Below are 20,567 nucleotides of genomic sequence, written 5' to 3'. Positions count from 1 at the left end.
TGAGATTGGAGGCTAACTCTACTGGGGATGCTTCTGGGAAAGGTTTTTTAGCTTTTAAGAGAACTGAAAAGAATCCAGACATCTCTTTTCTACCTCTGAATATGGCTGTGCACAAATATGATCACTGGAGCTGTGGCAGCCATCTTGAGGCCACAAGAAAAAATGACCAACATGGTAAAGACAGCTGAGCAGAAAGTACAGAAAATACTGAATGAATCAACCAAGAAGCTGTCCTCCTACACTTCATGTTATGTGAGATAGTAAATGCCCTAATTGTTTAAGACATTTTTTTAATAATAAATTTATTTTTTACTGGTGTTCAATTTGCCAACATACAGAATAACACCCAGTGCTCATCCCGTCAAGTGTCCCCCCCGGTGCCCACCACCCAGTCACCCCCACCCCTCACTCTCCTCCCCTTCCACCACCCCTAGTTCGTTTCCCAGAGTTAGAAGTCTTCCATGTTCTTTCTCCCTTTCTGATATTTCCCACCCATTTCTTCTCCCTTCCCCTCTATTCCCTTTCACTATTATTTATATTCCCCAAATGAATGAGAACATATAATGTTTGTCCTTCTCCAATTGACTTATTTCACTCAGCATAATACCCTCCAGTTCCATCCACGTCGAAGCAAATGGTGGGTATTTGTCGTTTCTAATGGCTGAGTAATATTCCATTGTATACATAGACCACAGCTTCTTTATCCATTCGTCTTTCGATGGACACCGAGGCTCCTTCCACAGTTTGGCTATTGTGGACATTGCTGCTATAAACATCGGGGTGCAGGTGTCCCGGCGTTTCACTGCATCTGTATCTTTGGGGTAAATCCCCAGCAGTGCAATTGCTGGGTCATAGGGCAGATCTATTTTTAACTCTTTGAGGAACCATCAAGATAAGAAGCTTTTGCACAGCAAAGGATACAGTCAACAAAACTAAAAGACAACCTACAGAATGGGAGAAGATATTTGCAAATGACATATCAGATAAAGGGCTAGTCTCCAAGATCTATAAAGAACTTATTAAACTCAACAGCAAAGAAACAAACAATCCAATCATGAAATGGGCAAAAGACATGAACAGAAATCTCACAGAGGAAGACCTAGACATGGCCAACAAGCACATGAGAAAATGCTCCGCATCACTTGCCATCAGGGAAATACAAATCAAAACCACAATGAGATACCACCTCACACCAGGGAGAATGGGGAAAATTAACAAGGTAGGAAACCACAAATGTTGGAGAGGATGCGGAGAAAAGGGAACCCTCTTGCACTGTTGGTGGGAATGTGAAATGGTGCAGCCACTCTGGAAAACTGTGTGGAGGTTCCTCTAAGACATTTTAAATTCAGATGACAATGACCTGTTGGCAACAACAAGTTGGCAACTTGTTGGCAATGACTAATTTATTTAAGTCCTATGCTATGGAACCACCTTCTATGGAATGTCTTAAAGTAAGAGAATTCTATTAGTTTTGAGGTAGACTCACCTTATAGAGAATAGAGAGCCAGCGTACCTGGATGAATGACCAAAGTAGGAGGGGTTGGATCTCATGCATTCATCTCTGTAACTTAAAATTCCAAATTTTCGAAGGGACTCTAGGGATAGTTTGGATCATTGTTGAACTCTGGTCAATGGACAACTACAGTCATGCAGGGATACTTTAGGAGCCTACAAATACTTGATTTTTGTTGTACAGGGTGCCTGAGGGGCTCTGTCAGTTAAGCAACTGTTTTTGGCTCAGATCATGATCCCAGGGTCCTGGGATTGAGTCCCATGTCAGGCTCCCTGCTTTTCCTTCTCCCTCTGCCTGCCACTCCTGTTTGTGCTCTCTCTCTCTCTCTCTCTCTCTGTCAAATAAATAAATAAAATCATTTTTTAAAAAAGATTTTTGTTTTACAATCACAAATACCTCGATTAAAGAAATTCACGTTAAATATTTCGCACACCAAATGTTTATATACTAGAAACAACCAACATCTTTAAATTGGGCTTCCAGCTTTACATGTTTCTGTGTATGTAGCTCCTGCCGGAAATATGTTGTAAATGTTTGTTGATTCAGAATGTTGCAGCTCTGTACTGGTTCTTTCTATGTTATTATTGTTTGGGCTTTTTTTTTCTTTTTTAATGCAGGCCTTCCCATGTCTATTTACATAAAATTGTACACATGACTATCAAATATAGCATGCACAGGCCCTAAGAAATTAAATGCCAGATGAAATATATATTTGCCTAGCACCCCTCAAGATCACAGTACAGTAATTAGTCTTAAAATACTATTGGACAAAGGTTGCAGGGCAATGATTGCTTCACATTATACATAGTTCCAGCATCTATTGTAAGATCTGAATGCTTCTCTTCCTTTGAAAGGCTGAAGAAGTTTACCTTGGCAAGGTGAAGCTTTTGGGTTAATCATAGGTAATTGATCTGCAAAGACATCAAACCATGTAGTCAATGTTTCAAGCAAAATAGACTTATCTATTTTAAATTTTTTAGTAAATATCTGACAGAGACAGGCAATGGAGAAGCTAGGACCTCATTGGACATCTCACCATTGTTAACAGTTGTTGTTATGAGGTGTCCATCATTATTCTAGAGCCTCGCCTGTATTGGTGGATGCAAGCCACCCACAACCTCATAAGGTAGGCACCATTAACGTGCCCATTTTGCAAACATATGACACAAAAACAGAGGCACTCAGTCCACAGGGAATAGTCTTAGGAGTTGAAGTCATAAAGTGTGCCTCCAGAATCTGGACTGTTTTTCACTGCATGATATTTTGCTTTGAGGAATGAGGATTTCCTTGGTCGAACAAACTGTTTGCTAACTCCCTCCCTCCAGACTGGACATTCTCCCCTTCAGGAAGAACAGGTCTCACGTGCTGGTATTAACTCCATCTTGAAGGGAAATTATCCTCACACTCCTCTTTGACACCTTCTGATCTGAAATTGCCAGGTGAACACACCTGTACATTTGCAACCACCCACGTGTGTGAATTAGGATTCTCTTAATACCACGCAGCTAAAACAAAACTACATCGAACAATGGGGCTGAGATGAGACAGCAACTGTTTTCCTCTGTTCTCAAATTTTATGTATTCTTGAGACAACATTTTTTTAATGGGGTGACAGGGAAATGTTACAAAACTGAACCTATAAAGTACATTAATAGCAATATCCACATCTGTCAGCCTGTCCCTCCTGTTTAGCCAGGTTCTGCAGCTGACTTAGAGTAAATATCAGAAAAGCACCTAGAAGCAAGGAATAGAAACTCAGTGGCTTGAACAAAGAGGGACCTGTTGCTCTCACATCACAAGAAGCAGGGATGTAGATGGTGCTGGTGTTGGTCTGGCCATTCTACATCAGCCAACATCCCCGACATTCTCTTGGCTTTTCCCAATGGACACAAGCAGGCTGATGTAGGTGCAGCCAACACAGTCACCCCACAGACAGAAAAAGGAGCAAGGAAAGTATCTACCTCCTTTGTCCCTTCCATCAGGAAAGGAAAATGTTCCCAGAAAACTGCAGGCTTCTGCTTACATCTCACTTACTTCAAAACTGTCGCCTGGTCACTTCCAATACAGCGAGGCTGACAAAGTGCTTAGCTTCCCTGGGCTTTAGAAGCAAAAGTGGACAAGAGAAATGAGGTTAGAAATGGATACCGAGTCGTATCCTGTGTCTGCTACAAAGAAAAACAAAGATTTTCCAGGTTACTGTGGGTACATGTCCTTTAGGGAACCATACAATATCGGCTTTGAGGGATTTAACAAATAGGACACGCATGCAGCCATTTAAAAACATTTGGTTAATTGCTTATTTTTCATGTAACACTGCACTGGGGCCTGGGAAGTCTCAGAGGTCTGGCACTAGCAGCTTTCCCCACCTGAAGAAGGAAGAGATGAGCTCGCTAACCAATTTTTCATAGCGCTAAGGAATCACGGGAAATTTTCAATCTCCATTTCGGTGTTACAAAAAGATTGGCTCTCTAAGGACGTGTCAAACTCTAGAGCTCTCTGATTTTGTATAAATAATAATTTATTAAGATGTTCTCTGTCCCTGCTGCAATGTCACTGTGAGGGTTGCTGTCAGCAACATGTAATGACCCACATTTCCCCAGGAGCTTAAGCCATCATTGCATTAATCTGATGTGATGGGGGCAACCAGAACGTGGCATAGGAATTGTATTTTAATACGAAACAGCACTACAACCTTGAGAAGGCAAGAACAGATGATAAAAGCTTGGAAAAGACTGGAAAAAGTCAACATAAATAGGAAATAAGAATTTAGAACTTGTAGCTAGTATTAATAAACAATTTATAAACAATTTTCATCCATCCAAGATTCTAACACTGCTGAGGCCCCTTTTCAGGAATAAACGGCCTGCCTGTTTCTAAAGGTGGCCGCTCTTCATTCAACCTTCGGTGCTTACCCTGAGTGACCTTGTAGACACGGTCCTTCATACACTCAATAAGTCTTTAATGAGCACATTTATGTTCCAAGCACTGTAGTAGATCCCTGGGACAGAAACATGAAATAAACCCTGGCCTCTTACTTTAGGATGCTTATGTCTGCTGGAGGAGATGGCCACCTTGACTAAACACTGAAATTCATTGGGGCAAGTGGCTATAATAGAATAGTGAACCAGGTGCAGAGAAAGTACTGAGAGATTCAAGTCAATCCTGCCTGATGCAGGTATGAGACAAGGAGGGCATAAGTGGAAGAAGAATGGGCAGAATCTTCCACAAGCAGAGGAAAGGTACCTTTTGAGTGGCAGGACAAGTGCAAAGGCAAGGAAATATGTTTGGAAAGCTGTGTATCATTTTGTGCATCTTCTAGAATACAGGGTCTATCGGGGAGAATGGTGGGTGAAATACTCAGACAGTCCAGCTCATTTTGAAAGTGTTTTTGGTTGCATACATACAGAAGGATAGTCTAGCAAAGTAAGGCAAAACTGTGCTGGCTCTTGGTTTTTCTTGGTTTCTCTTACAACCAACTTTTATTTCTACTATTTGTGTCCTTTATTGTAGGGGTTGGAAGCCTGAGAACTATGTATCCCATGCTCCTTTATGTCCGGCGCTCTGAACCACATAACAGTCAGCCAATGAGATTTGCTTAAGATTTGGAGATGGAAGGGCCTGGAAGCATGCTGTGTTGTTCTGTCTCTGGCAGTGGCTTGTCGGTGCTTGGGCTTTGATAGAAACAAGGGTTTGCAAAGTCCTCAGGGCACCCTGTCAGCTACCACTTTCACTGCTGTACGACAGCCGTGATCCATCAGTGGAGGTTTTTTGTAGTTTCCTGACAACTTTTAATCGTAAAACCACAGCTGCAGGGGTAAACCTAAAAGCTAGCGACTTCCTATGACTTTCACTAATTCCATTTTCCCAACAGTGTTGTAGGCACCTAATCCTCTCTATTAAGTCTCTCCGCCTGCAATACCAAGAGCCACTCCTAATTTCCTGACAGAACTCTCCCTGCTATCAATATATGGGAAGGTGAGGGACAAAACCACTCCTAACTGCAGTTAATGTAACTGTCTACATAGAAAATCCACAGTTACATCTTAGAACTGAAAGGAAAATTCATCAAGTTTGCTAGATAGTAGAGCTGATACATTTAAAAATTGCACAAGTCACACACCTACATGTTATCCTTGATTCTTTCTTCCCCATCACCTCTCACATCTAATCAGTCACCAAGTCCTGTTGATTATATCTACTCAACATTGTGCAAATGCATCAACACCCCCCCCCCACCACCACCACCCTAATCAGACCACCAACATTTCTCCCCTAGATTACTAACTTAGCCCATTTGGGCTGCTATCTAAAATAATACCACAAACTGGGTGACTGATAACAGATATTTTTTCTCACAGTTCTGGAAGCCAGGAAGTCCTGGATCAAGGTGCTGACAGATTGAGTGTCTGGTAAGAGCTCACTTCCTGGTTCAAAAGTGGATAGTCTTGCTAGACTATCTTTCTGCATGTATGCAACCGAAAACACTTTCAAAATGAGTTGGACTGTCTGAGTTCTGATGTGATAGAAGGGATTAGGGAACTCTCTGGCCTATTTTATAAGGGCACTAATCTTTTTTTTTTTAAATGTTTATTTATTTATGATAGTCACAGAGAGAGAAAGAGAGAGAGGCAGAGGGAGAAGCAGGCTCCATGCACTGGAAGCCCGATGCGGGATTCGATCCCGGGTCTCCAGGATCGCGCCCTGGGCCAAAGGCAGGCGCCAAACCCCTGCGCCACCCAGGGATCCCAGGGCACTAATCTTATTCATGAGGCCTCCACCCCCATGATGTAATCACCTCCCAAAGGTCCCACTTCCAAATGCCATCATGCTGGGGGTTGAGTTTCAACATATGAATTTGGGGGGTAGAGGACACACACATTCAGTCCATAGCAGCAACCCTAACAGCATCCTAACTGGTCTTCTGGATGAGTTTTACCTTCCTGCATTCTTCACAGCACAGATGGAATGGTCTTTCTGAAACATGAACTCAATCCAAGCATTCTCCTGTTTCAAAGGTTCCTCACTGCTCTGGGGATTAATTCCAAATTCTTCCATGTAGTTTTCAAAGTCCTTCACAACCTTCCCTCTGGCTCCCTCTCTAGTTTCACTCTTTCTACACCACACTTGCCTCTTGAGAGCTCTAGTCTTACTGTAATTCTGTCATGTTCTCAAATAAGCCTTTTCACGAACAGTTATCTCTGAGAGCCTCATCCTTCTCATTAGTCCCTCCTGCCCCTCAGATCCTAATCAAGCTTCAGGCTGGGGACTGGACCTCATGTCTTCTGACTAGCAAATGGGGCTCTTCTAATTCTGATACCTCTGCTCCACTATGGCCCTTACTATACTTTATTATTACTGCTTGTTTAATTGTTGTTCTCCAACAGCCAACTATAAGCTCCATGAGACTGAGAATGTGTAGATCATTGTACACCTAGTGCTGACACATGGAAGATACCCCTTAAACATTTGTTGAAAATAAACCCTTATATTCATCTTCAGATGTTAGATTGAGGGGTGACGGGTGGGCAGGGGTAAGGGAGGCCATGACAAAGACAAGCAAGGCTCCACTGTTGGGTTATTGTCCTACACAAACCACCATAGGTTACCACAGGGAAGTTCATTTCCATCTCAGTAAACCCCAGGATGAGGTGAGACACTTGCCTTGGATGTATAATATAGGGAGGTACCAGGAAATTCATTAATCAAGATAACATTTTTTTAAGATAAAGAACATTTTAGTGAACACAAAAGAGCCACATTAGAGATGGAGGCAAAAAGGAAAAAATTGGGAAAAATACTGATCCAATCTATATTTAAAATTTGTAAATTTTATCTATTTTATTCGTCAAGGAGTTTTTACATTAATTTTATTTTTTTAAATGTTGCATTAAGATACTGTTTAGTTTACTTGATTGCTGAGTGTTTTGGCATGCTCTTAGCATTTGTACCTCAGTCAGGTTCCTCACTTACCTAACTATAGTCTCAGCTCTGTGGAGTGTTTCACCAAACTCTGATGGGAGGGCTTGTTCTGTTTCCTTGTTCAACATAATGTGTGTTATGGGGGTTTTAAAAAAGATATACTCTTTATAAATTAAGGGTTTTCCTTTTATTCCTGGCTTACTAAAAATATTTATTAGGGATAGTCACCGAATTCAAAAACAAGTGCTTTTTTAGCATCTCTTGAAATGATCATGTAGTGTTCCTCCTTTATTTTCTTTTTAAAGTTTTACTTATTTGTTCATGACAGACACACAGAGAGAAAGAGAGACAGGCAGAGACACAGGCAGGCCCACATGGGACTCGATCCCAGGTCTCCAGGATCACACCCCGGGCTGAAGGTAGCACTAAACCGCTGAGCCACCGGGGCTGCCCACGTTCCTCCTTTATTTTTTTTTTTAATTTGTATTTATTTATGATAGTCACACAGAATGAGAGAGAGAGAGGCAGAGACACAGGCAGAGGGAGAAGCAGGCTCCATGCACCGGGAGCCCGACGTGGGATTCGATCCCGGGTCTCCAGGATCGCGCCCTGGGCCAAAGGCAGGTGCTAAACCGCTGCGCCACCCAGGGATCCCACGTTCCTCCTTTAATGTAAGAATGTAGTGAATTACATGGATAACAGTAAGAAAAGTTGTTCCCATTTTTTTGTTATCATAAGCAAACAATAATCATATCTATGAATCAATGATCTTTAGTCATTTGAATTATATCTTTAGGTTAAATCCCCTAGCATTCTAAGTGGAATTAATGGGTTGTCATTTTATTTGAAGTTTTTTCATTTTAAACTTTTCTCCAGGCACCTGGGTTGCTCTGTGTTTGAGCGTCTGCCTTTAGCTCAATGATTAGATCCTATATGTCTCAGGATCAAGTCCCGCATCCGGCTTCCCTCAGAGATCCTGTTCCTCCCTCTGCCTGTGTCTCTGCCTCTCTCTCTCTCTGTGTCTCTCTGAATAAATAAAATCTTTATAAAGAAGAAGAAAGAAGAAAGAAGAAAGAAGAAAGAAAGAAAGAAAGAAAGAAAGAAAGAAAGAAAGAAAAGAAAGAAAGGAAAGAAAGAAAAGAAAAGAAAAGAAAAGAAAGAAAAGAAAGAAAAGAAAAGAAAAGAAAAGAAAAGAAAAGAAAAGAAAGAAAGAAAAAACAACCTTTTCTCAAATGAAGCACATTTCCAAGACATGCCATTATCAATAGTAGCCGTCTTCCTTCACGAGTGGTCTGGGGGAAGTTGACACGTTTTCACTTCCAATCTCCTCTTTTACAATTTCCTGGCACAGTCGTGTGTGAGTGAGGGTCTGGCAGTGGTAACAGTGCAGTAACTGTTAAACCTGATGGGAACTTTCAATACCTTTTATAGGAAATGAAAGAAGAGCCCCACTCAACCGTACTTGAGTTACAAATTAAAAGGAGAAAAAGAAATTTAAAAAAAGAAAACAGAGAATCCCCACATATGGCAGGATTCTGTCAAGGGGAAATTGCTACTTTGGAATCTCCTAACGTGTGTGAGTATTGCAGAAAAATAAAGTTGGGGCTTAGGTAGGAGAAAAGGTAGCCAACTCTTTTTTTTTTTTTTTTTTTTTTGTAGCCAACTCTTTTGTGTCTTCTCTTCATATCTTGGCTGGGAATACGGAAGAGAGATAATATCATAACTGACTCACCACGGGGCAGCTCAGCCTCTTCTCTCTTTTCTAGGAGGATCTGTGGACTGTTGCTTAATTAGATAGCTCAATGTGAAGTCCTGCATGAGAATGAGGCAGAGGCACATGGGGACGCTGCAAAAGTGAGTGAGGTTTCCCAGGAGGAGTATGGACAGCAGCTGGGGCAGCGCCCAGGACTACAGTGTAAGCTCCATCAGAGCAGGGGCCTCGTCTATCTGCCCGGCTGCACCTGCCATGCTTCATATAAGGCCCAACACACGGCAGCGCCCAGTAAATACTTAGCAATGAGTAAAAGAATGAACCACTAAGTGCTGCCAGACCCCACTATCAAGGACTGGACTCTGGAGAGGAAATACAAGAAGTGATCAGAAAAATCTAGTGACCTGGTATCCTGAATGCCAAGGGAAGAATATTTTAAGTGGGGGAAATAGATAACATTGTGCCAAATTATGCTGAGCAGGGGAAGTCATAGCAGTTACAAAACAGTCCATCTGAAGTAAAAAAAAAAAAAAAAATCGCAGCTATGACTTCAAAAGATAAGGGTTTTGATGCTGCTATTGTTGTTTGTTTGATGCATAGTAAGAAATTTAGAGACACAATGCTCAACAATGGCCCAGTGCCTTTCTTTCTCTCTGCCACTGGCAGCATGTTGGATGTCCTTCTCCTGCCACAAGATGGGTGCTCCACCTCCAGGGATCGAGGTCCACATCCATGGGAAGGAGAGTAAAGCAAGCCAGCTGAGTCCACCTATTTTTCTCAGGAACACTAAAGCTTTCCCAGAACAAGCTTTTACTTTCCTCTCTTTCCTCTCTAGGTCATGTGGTCACCTTTAGATCAATCCTGGACCCAAAGTTGTAACCTTCCACCCATCCCTGCCTTTGTCAATCAGATTCATTCTCTATAGCTCAGGAATGGCCTCCCCCTGAAATCAAGGGGTCTCAATGGCAGCTGAAAAGAATGGGAATCTGTTGGAGGAATGGAGGGAGAAGGCATGTTGGGTGGACCATGGATGATGTTTGATACAGAAGTTACATTTTTAAAAGATCCCAGCAGGATTAGCAGCATAATTTGTGAGGCCTGGTGCACAATGGGAATCTAGAATCCCTTGTTCAAAAAATATATTAAGAATTTCAAGACAGCAACAGTGGAGCGCTAAACCAAGCATGGGGCCCTTCTGCGGAGGGGTGCCCGTGCCACTGTCTTCCTCTCGTGCCCCCGAAGTCAGCCCTGGGCCCCAAAGCTGTCCATTGAGCTGGGAGCTGGGGGCTCACTGGTCAATTCAGGTGAAGTGGGGAGGGGGAGGAGAGAAGAGTGCAGTAGGTTGGGGAGTGAATGGGGGTGAGCAAGTGGCAACGGCATCAACACTCACTGGAGAAAATAGATACAACGTGGTAGGAGAAGGCTGGCTAACTAGGGAAAGAGAGAAGAGAGGGGGCGGAGGCTATGTGTACCCAGAGAACTGCTGCTCAGGCATTTTCTGTCTCTCTTCTGGGCCAGCTTGCTTTGGAGCCTGGGGCGGGAGGTGGCGGGGAGGGAGAGACATTCATGTAGGGCAGGTGGGAGAGGAGCTGGGGCTGAGAGCTGCACTCACCCCTCACCAAGCACTCGCCACCAAACCAGGGGATCATGGAAACAGAGCCCTGGGTCTGAAAAGCTAGGTTGGAATCCTAGGTCAGAACTAGCCCAACTCTGAGTCTCCATCCCTTAGTTAGCTCACCTGTCAACAGAGGCAGGAAAATGCATGTCACGTGGTTTATAAGGGGGTGACTCGCTACAAAGGGAAGGCACAGTTACTGCCCTTTGAGCAGATGCCCTCCACACAAAAGCTGGGCATCCCTCTGCTGCCCATCCCTCCACCACTACTGACCCCAGCCACTCAACACTGATTTTAAGGGGAGGTGTCAATTTTAATAGATTCCTCTAATTATGTTATGATACTGTCAATACAAGTGGTGGGTGGGATTGTGCAGGGAAGGGAAGGAAAGGAAGAGGTAGGCATGTTTGTTTATGTAAATTCACTCTGTTCCTTTCCCCCCACCCCTTTGCCATCCATTAGAGACCGGCTCAGGGCTTACGGCACCCGGTGATGTAAACAGTGCCTCGGTGATATCACCCCCATCAGTGCCAGGAGACATAAATTTCATTTCCCAGAAGATGCAGCAGAGAGTAGCTTCTGGGCAACAGTGACTCTAGCAATAAATATTGGCAGAGGAGAGAGACCTTTAATGGAAAAGCTTTGCGAACTCTAGAGCAGCCAGGCTGTAAATCCCAAAACAGTGAGGGATTCGATATCTCAGATCAGAAGACAGATTCATGAGAGCAAAATAAATAATTCTATAGCCCATTTGAGGCAATCAACTATTAAAATGTAAGTATTAAAATAAAAAGCACATCGGAGGTAGGAAAGCATGGAAAGGAGGCAGAAACCCCCTAACTAGAGCAAGCCACCTAGCCTGGGCGGGCTGAGGGGCGTGTCCTCCCGCAGGAGGAGCAGGTGGGCGGAGCCAGCCAGGAGGTGGTGGGCGGAGCTCCTCTGGGTTCTGGGTAGGAAGAGGGGGCACCTCAGAGCCCCCAAGGTAGATCCCACCAGATGGAGCTACCTCGTGGCAAGCACAGACTGTGCAGGGAGGACAGCAAGAATTCACCTGGGAAACACAAAAGGCCAAGTTGCAAGCTAACATAAAAGTCAGAGTGTGTCCCCCCAATATCACTTGTCAACAGAATACTTTGGGAACCTGAGTGCCATGACATTTCAAGTGATGTAATGCGTGTTCCTCTGCAGGGCGCTCGCTCAAAACACTGCCTGGATTCAGGAAGAATCCTAGGCTTCTCTTCATCTTGCACGATGTCTGGGCATCTGATGCTTCGGAACAGGTTGGTTCTTCTGAAAAGGTGACACCAAAATGCAGGGACCAAATCCTGCTCTAGTTGACCCAGGAGATCGCACATCATTCCCTAGGTCTACAAAGGCAGATCTAGAGTGGGAAGGATGCACCCAGATGATAGTGCTTCCACGTCTTCGTGGCCAGTTCTTGGAATGTTTGCACCCAGTGGGGTAGACAGGGCATGTCTCCTCTTATACCCTCAGATGTAGAAATGGAAATTCAAAGAGGTTAGATGACTTGCTCAGGGTCACAATAACCTGGGGCTTCTTGCTAAAAATAACCTGGAAGCTTTTCTCACTTTACAAGGAAGCAGAGGGAAATTCTCACTCAGCATGAGAAACCTTCCCCAGCAATTCTGCCTCTGGAATGAGAGATTCAAATGTGCATGGTTGTGTCTGGCGATTCCCTGGGGCTCCCCAACAGCCCCTGCCACCAAATCCCATTCTAGACTTGATCCCCATGAAGGAGCATCCCCTGGACAAAAGGAGCATCTCCTGGGGCTTAGGGTCCATCTTTTCTAGACCTGGTGCTGGTGTGAGCAGATGGAGGTGAAGGAGGGTGCTCAGCCTATGGCATTTGTCCCATAGGATGTTTGCCATGACTGAAGATCCAGGTATAGTCCAGAAAAGCTGGCGCTGAAAATCATCCTTACAGAGAGCGCCAGGGGAGTCAGTTTCTCAGGGGAGCCTTGAGCAACTGGAGGGACATACCCTGAGGGCAAGAGCCAAGTCTTATTCATCTCTAATTCCTCTTGCCTGGCACGTTGTATGACATTTACTACCCTCAAAACTTGTTTATGGAATAAATGAACAAATAAACTGAGTCTCGGCTCTTGCACGGACAGCACATGACAGTGAGCAAATCAATCCCCCAAGCTCTCTAGCCTCTAGTTTCCTCCGTGGGGTGAATTACTCCTTATGAGTTGGCAAGGAACACATGAACCAAAGCATGTGAAAGAGCCTGAAAGATTAAAATGCACCAAAAGATGTAAAGCTTTGAGAGGAAGCATTGCTAATATTAGGAATTATTTTCTTTTTCTTTTTTTTTTTTTTTTAAATTTTATTTATTTATGATAGTCACAGAGAGACAGAGAGAGAGAGGCAGAGACATAGGCAGAGGGAGAAGCAGGCTCCATGCACCGGGAGCCTGATGTGGGATTCGATCCCGGGTCTCCAGGATCGCGCCCTGGGCCAAAGGCAGGCGCCAAACCGCTGCGCCACCCAGGGATCCCCAGGAATTATTTTCTTGACCACTGTCATCTTTCCTTGCTACTCAGTCTCTCTCTTTCTCTCTCAGTGTCACACTAATTATGGTCTCCCACCCTGATCTCTGTGTGCTGGGTGGTGGCAAGGGGGTTGGGCAGAAGGATAAATCAGGTTCGAGTCGTTGACAGTCTACACATCTTACTCTTACCAAGAAGCAGCAGTTTTGAAAGTGTATCTGCAATTACTGTGGCAACCTGGAGACCCACCCCACACCCTGATGTCCGGAACAGTGGCCTTGTTAGATCTGTGTGTGTGTGTGTGTGTGTGTGTGTGTGTGTGGTGTGTGTGTATACAAGTGCACCAGGGAGGAGTGGGGTGATCCAGCTGTTGAGCCATGCCCCTCCCAACAGCTGTAAAGAGCCCCCCACTGGAAACAGCAAGTGGAGGCTCTTAACGTATCAACTGTTTTGATATGTTAGACCAGGAGTCAGTAAACTAAAACCCATGAGCCAAATCTGGCCTGCTATCTGTTTTTGTGCAGCCAACAGGCTAAGAACGACTTTTACTTTTTTTTTTTTTTTTTTTTTTTTGGCTTTTACATTTTTAAATGGTGGAAAAAAACCAAAAGAGTATTTCATGACATGAGATAATTGTATGAAACTCAAGTGTCCACATCCATCCAATAAAGTTTTATCAGAACATCACCTCATCCCTTTGTTTACATAATTATCTGTGGCTGCTTTCGAAGTTGAAATAGATCTGCAATGGAGACCATTCGCCCACCCCTGGTCTAGGCCTTCAGCTCAACGAAACTTCCATGGCAACAGACACCTGCCAAACTCTGGGCTCATCTCTGAGGGTACACAGATGAATAAAATACAGCTCTGTTCTTGTGAGGCCTGAGGACTAGTAGAAGAGCACATAGGTTAAGAACCTAGTCCTCTGTTCTTAGAGATGCCAGATCCATTCTGGCAAAGAGATTTTCAAAGAGATTCCAGTTTGAAGGAATGTGACCCCTACAAGGACTCCTATCCATTCATGATTCCAGCGAGGGCACAATTTTGCAGGAGAGTGAGCTGGTTCCTTGAGGCACACCCAGTGGTCCCTATCAGTACTTGGGGTATGGGCTGCCTTACACCAGCCTATTCTACTGGCTCTTTGCAAGCGGGTGTAGGGAGATCTAGTCACGATAGTCTGAAGTCCCTTGTGCCAGTTCTCCAACAGTCCATGGGTCACCCACCCTCTGTGCACAGCTGCATCTGCTGTTCCTTTAGTGGATTGTTTTATTGTTTCACTATTACCATTTTATTGTGGGTACTGCATGCAATCTGGTTTCTCCCTCTTACTGCTCTCCCTGCCTCACACAGATGTAAAATGTCTCTTTCCCCAGGGAAACTGCCCAAGTCTCTCCTGGGGCCACCTTTGGTCAGAGGCTCCTCGCAGGAAGCAGAGCCAGGGCCAGCAACAGTCGGCCCTGAGCACGAAGCAGTAACAACATGGTGAGTAGTAAAATCATGTTCAAGATGCCAGCAACCTCCATGTCAACGTGTCTGGTGCAGAACTAGTGGATCCCTCAGCCCAGTTCGAGAGAGAAAGGCTACCCTTAAAAGTTATACAGGCCAAAGGGCTCTCTGCCTCCATGCCCAGCGCACACATGGTGCTGATCCAATGGGATCTATGAGCTGAGCCCAAGGTGATGGTAGGGCTAAGCTGAGCTTAGAAGGAGAGCCTTAAAGATAACTAAGGAAGTAAAAGAAACTCCTCTTTCTATTGAATCACAGGGACATGTGAGAGCCAAGGCAAAGCCCCATAGACACTGACTGGCAAGGAGGGAGAAGAGGAGGTCCACTGGGGAAATGAGCTCCAGTGGGGAGCAACATGGAGGGGGAAGAGGGTATGCATGCTTCATCCAGGGAGGAAGACCTGCTATGGCAAGGGGGTGCTTTTGCTTGTTTGGGAGGGGGGCACTCAGAATGAAATTTGTAATCTTAGAGGGAGACTTGAAATGGGCTATGGGATTTCAAAACGGGGGAGATATATCAGTGGGGCGAGGAGCTGCAGTGCTTTGGGCTGCGGAATTTGCTCTTTTGCAAGTACTTTGGGGCCTGTTTTACCCCCAGCTGAACCTCAAAGTCCCCCTGGTGAGAGCCTCTGCCTGTGAGGTGCACTGGCTGGCTGGTGTCCTGAGACAAAGGATTCCCACTTAGGACTGGCTGCTTAAGGTAAAAGCATTGTTGCCTTCACCATCACCGTCACTCACTTTGTAGAAAAGTGTATATGAGGGTGCCTGGGTGGCTCAGAGGTTCAGCGTCTGCCTTCATTAGGCCCAGGACGTGATCCCAGAGTCCTGGGATCGAGTTCCACATCTGGCCCCCTGCAGGGAGCCTGCCTCTCCCTCTGCCTGTGTCTCTGCCTCTGTGTGTGTGTCTCTCTCATGAATAAATAAATAAAATCTTTTTTAAAAAAAGTGTATATGAAATAAAATGCATAAAATTGGAGCCACAGTACAAGAGTGCTAATGGAAATAACATTAGTGATTGACATTTGTGTGGTGTTTTATGATAATGGAAGCTATTTTCAACAGCGTGACCTTCCTTTGCTCTTTAGAACCCTCATGGGTGGTGGCTATTACTACCAGTTTTCCTATTTTATCGATGAGGATGTGGTGACAGAGCATGAGTCTGGTACATTCCATGTCAGTCAGTCAGTCCAGAGGTGGCGAAGTTTGTCCAGAGGTCTGGTGCAGTGCCTGAACAGCATTGTCAGGAATCTGGCGCCTTCCCTTCCACTCTGCCCTCCTCTTGGCCTGGTCCTCAGGCTGTTTTCCTGGGCGGGAAGACACTGCCATATCTCGGCACCACAAAACCCTGAAGCAAAAAAGAAATTGCCTCTTCCTGGAACCCATTTTTTAAGACAGAGGGCGTCATTGCTAAAAGCCCTTCTCTGCAGACTTTTCCATCCGCCACATTAGCTGGAACAGGCGACGTGTCCGTTCCTAGTGGAATCGCTGGAAGGGGGACGGCAGTCTCCGCACGGGCTCTGCTGAATCGTCCTCACTGGCTTCACTCTAAATCCACCACCACAGGGATCCCTGGGTGGCGCAGCAGTTTGGCGCCTGCCTTTGGCCCAGGGCACGATCCTGGAGACCCGGGATCGAATCCCACGTCGGGCTCCCGGTGCATGGAGCCTGCTTCTCCCTCTGCCTATGTCTCTGCCTCATTCTCTCTCTCTCTCTGTGACTATCACAAATAAATAAAAAATTAAAAAATAAAAATAAAAAATAAATCCACCACCACTATCCTCAGGAAGGCTCTTACTGCTGCCCGGCAACACACAATATATTTATTCCTACCCCAGTGCTTCCTGGCCCTAAGTGTGCATCAGAGTCCCCTGGAGGCTTGTCAGAACACAGACTGCCAGACTTGGCGCCAGAGTTCCTGACCCAGGAGGCCTGGAGTGGGGCCTGAGAATCTCTGGCGAGTTCTCAGATGCCCCTGACGCTGTGCATCCTGCTGGGGCTCACACTTTGGGAACCACTGCTCTAGATCACTGACCATCGTATGGTTCTAGACCACCCCATGGGCCTCTTCTCTCTTCTCAGACATTGTAAACCTCGTCCAACTTCCTCCTCAGTCTCAGCTGACACCAGGCCGCCTACTTCACTGAAAACAGAAGTCCACCCACTCCCATCATCCCAAAGAACATTATACCCTTCAGTTTCCCTCTTGCTACTATGGATGAACTGCCGTTCTCAGATTGAAGGCCGATCCTACTGTGTACTGGACCTTATCTCCTCTTAACCAGCCAGGGTGCCCCTCATCAGCAGACTTGCTCTGGTTTCTTTCTTTCTTTCTTTCTTTCTTTCTTTCTTTCTTTCTTTCTTTCTTTCTTTCTTTCTTTTTTAAGATTTTATTCATTTATTTGACAGAGAGAGAGAGAGCACAAGCAAGGGGAGCAGCAAGTAGAGGGACAAACAGGCTCACTGCTGTGCAGGGAACCCAACAAGGGACTCCATCCCAGGACCCTGGGATCATGACCTGAGCTAAAGGCAGAAGCTTAACTGACTGAACCACTCAGGCACCCTCTGATATTTTCCATCCTAAAGCAAAACAAAAAACAAAACCCACAAAAACTCCCTTGACCCCAATCCCTCCTCAGCCACCAACTCAATTCTATTTCCCTTTTTGGCAGAACTCTTGAAATCTCTATAGCTTGCCCCTCTCACTTCCCTTCTCTCTTGAACCCCATCCAACCCAACTTTGATTGCCACCCCTCTACTGAAATCGCTCCTGTCAAGGTGAGCCAATGACTTCCTGGTGTCTGCTTCCGGGAGTGATGTCTGCTCCCATGTTATTGAGCTCATTAGCAGCATCTGACACAGCTTGTCACTCCTCCCTCAGAATACCCTCTATTGGCTTTGGGCCACTGATCTCTCTTGGATCCCCTCCCTTCTCTCAGGCTGTTCCTTATCAGCCTCTTTTGCAGAGTGCTTTTCATTTCACTGACCTCTATTGGTTGCAGAGCCCCAGAGCTCAGGATCTCTGTGCACACTCTCACTTTTGGAGTTTCCGCCAGTGGCAGGATTTGAAATGCCACCTACATGCTGTGACTCCCAAATTTCTATCTCCAGCCTGGATCTCTCCACCGAATTCCAGACACATGCAGCCCATGGCATGCAGCTCCAGATATATAACGGGCACGTCAAAATTAACATCTCCCAAACCAGGCTGCTGCTTCTTCCCCAGCAACACAGCACACGCGTGCACTAGGTTTTTCTTACTGTTCACAGCAAATGGAGACTTGGCTCCCCAGTTCCTCACGCCAAGAGCTTGGAGGCATCCTTGCTTCTCCTCTTTGCTCTCACACACCCAAAGCAAACCATCAGCAAATACCAGCGGGCCTACTTCAGAAGGTATCCAGGATCTGACCTCTGATCACAGTTTCTGCTGCTGTGGAGTCTGGTCCAAGCCAATCTCATTTCCTGCCTCCACTGTTACAAAAGCGTCTTAACTAGTCTCCTCACTTCCTCCCTGGCCTCCTCCCTACCCTGCCCCCCCCCCCCACATCTATTTTCAACTGAGCCAGCCAGAGTGATGCCATTAAAATGTAAATCAGATTATGTCATTCTTCAGCTCAAAACCTCACTTAGAGCAAAGCAAAATCCTTACAAAGGCCTGCAAGGGATCTGGGCCTAGATACTTCTCAGATGTCGCTTCCCGGCCCCCCACGTCTCTGCAGGTAGTCTGGCCTCCTGGCAATTCCCTGAACACATCAAGTACATGCTCACCTTTACATATGCTGTGACTCTGCCAGGGGTCCCCCCTCCCCCCATAGAACCCCCTTTCCATCCCCAGTGCTTTATCTTCCACTTAAAATACTGTCATTTTCTTGTTGCACATGATTACCACCTGATACACTAGATATGTGTTTACCACGTATCTCTCCCCCTAGAATGTACGCAGCATGAAGGCAGGGAATTTGAATGTGTAACAAGCACTCAAAATTTGACTAATTAATTAATGGAAAGGGGAGACCCCTCAGTAAACCGACAAATTGGCAACTAAGTTATACTTTGGACTCTCATGAGTTAGATTAGTTAGTGGTAGTCAGTCCCACGGAGCCCTGTCAACTCTGTATTTCCAGACTGAGATTCTGGATCTGCAAGGCCAAGAAGCAGACTCTGGATAGTGCCCCTCTGTGGGTACTGTCAACCTGAGACATTCAGCCAGCCAGCCTCCTTCAAAGGAGCTCCATCTCTCACATTCTCCAAGTCCTGGGCCCTTCAAATTCTGTGGCAAATTCTTTTTGCAGTGCAGATAACGCCTCCCTGATGGATCAAGTTCACAACCACTCATTTTTTCTAAATTATTTATTTGAGAGAGAGAGAGAAAGAGAGAGAGAGAGCACAAGCAGAGGGGAGGAGCAGAGGGAGAAGCAGACTCCCCACTAAGCAGGGAACCTGATGTGGGGCTCTATCCTGGAACCCTGGGATCATGACCTGAGCCAAAGGCAGATGCTTACCCGACTCAGCCACCCAGGTGCCCCACAACCATCCATTTTTGTTCATCGTTTTTCTCAAAGCTGGCCTGTAGGTACCACAAAGCAACCTACCCAGCATAGTTCATGCTTTCCTTTCCTCTCACAAGATAATACCCTCAGTTTAAAGAACATGATCAGCCAGACCAGGATCATTTGGACAACTGTGTCTAGTCATACTATAACCACCTGTACTTGGACAAAAGAATTGATCATTCTATGAGGAGGCCTCATTCTTTTATCGGCATTGATGTGAATTTCTTCTTTCATATGAGCCTAAACTTGTTTCTCATCCCCAGACAATGTGTGTGTGGGGGGGGTGGGGGGGTGGGGGGTTGGTTAAAAATAGAAAAATACAAGTACAAAAAAAATACATTTAAAAATAAATAAATAGAAAATAGAAAAATACAGCAACCTGTGCAAACAGAAGAATTTCCATGAGGAACTGTCTTGCTTGGAGCCCTGCCAGTGTAGCATTTAATACATGCCTGCACTGCTATGTAGACCAAAAGTGACCTCCCAGGTGATTTTTTCACTCCTTCTTCTTCTTCTTCTTCTTTTGTTTAAGGATTTTATTTATTGGGGCACCTGGGTGGCTCAGCGGTTGAGCATCTGCCTTTGGCTCAGGGCGTGATCCTGGGTCCGGGGATCGAGTTCCACATCAGGTTCCCTGCAATGAGCCTGCTTCTCTCTCTGCCTGTGTCTCTGCCTCTCTCTCTCTCATGAATAAATAAATAAATGTTTTTTAAAAGATATACATTTTATTTATTTATTTGAGAGAGAGAGAGAGAGCATGAGATGGGAAGGGTCAGAGGGAGAAGCAGAGTCCCCACTGAGCAGGGCACCCAATGCAGGGCTCGATCCTGGGACTCCAGGATCATGACTTGAGCCAAAGGCAGATGTTTAACAACTGACCCACCCCGGCGCCCCAATTTTCTCTCCTATGAAAGACCACCCTTCAGGTTTTGGAACAATCCAACAGATCATGAGATTGGCAAAAGGAGGCAGAGGGACCCCACTGGAAATGAAGCAGGGTGGCAGCCTGAACCCTGCTTCACCCACCCACTGAGTAGGATTAAATTGAACTAATCAGATAAAAAGATAAGGCAAGAGGTCTGGAACACCGCAATAGGATAGGAAGACTTTCATTATCTTGCCAATGACAATGCATCAGTATAGCAGGTTTAGAGTAAGGCGACTTCCAAACACACTGGGAGAAATGGATTTTGCTGAATGGATCCTTACTCTCTACATGGTGAAGAGGGAAAATAAAAGAG

General features: G+C 45.3%; 1 long non-coding RNA gene across 3 annotated transcripts; it reads right to left on the bottom strand.

The window, feature by feature from the left end:
• Positions 1–436: 436 nt before the first annotated feature.
• Positions 437–18,277, bottom strand: LOC118351195 (uncharacterized). Of its 3 annotated transcripts, none has more exons than XR_004806247.2 (3): positions 17,761–18,277; positions 3,475–3,611; positions 437–2,424 (listed from the first exon to the last, which is right to left on the bottom strand). It is a non-coding gene; the product is annotated as an uncharacterized LOC118351195 (long non-coding RNA). The 3 variants fall into 3 exon arrangements; XR_004806245.2 differs by having other exon boundaries at positions 3,548–3,611; XR_007402911.1 differs by having other exon boundaries at positions 18,035–18,277.
• Positions 18,278–20,567: the final 2,290 nt, after the last annotated feature.

This window comes from Canis lupus, chromosome 17 (assembly GCF_003254725.2).
Source record: "Canis lupus dingo isolate Sandy chromosome 17, ASM325472v2, whole genome shotgun sequence".
Lineage (NCBI taxonomy): Eukaryota > Metazoa > Chordata > Mammalia > Carnivora > Canidae > Canis > Canis lupus.
This window is presented reverse-complemented; position numbering and strand designations above follow the sequence as displayed.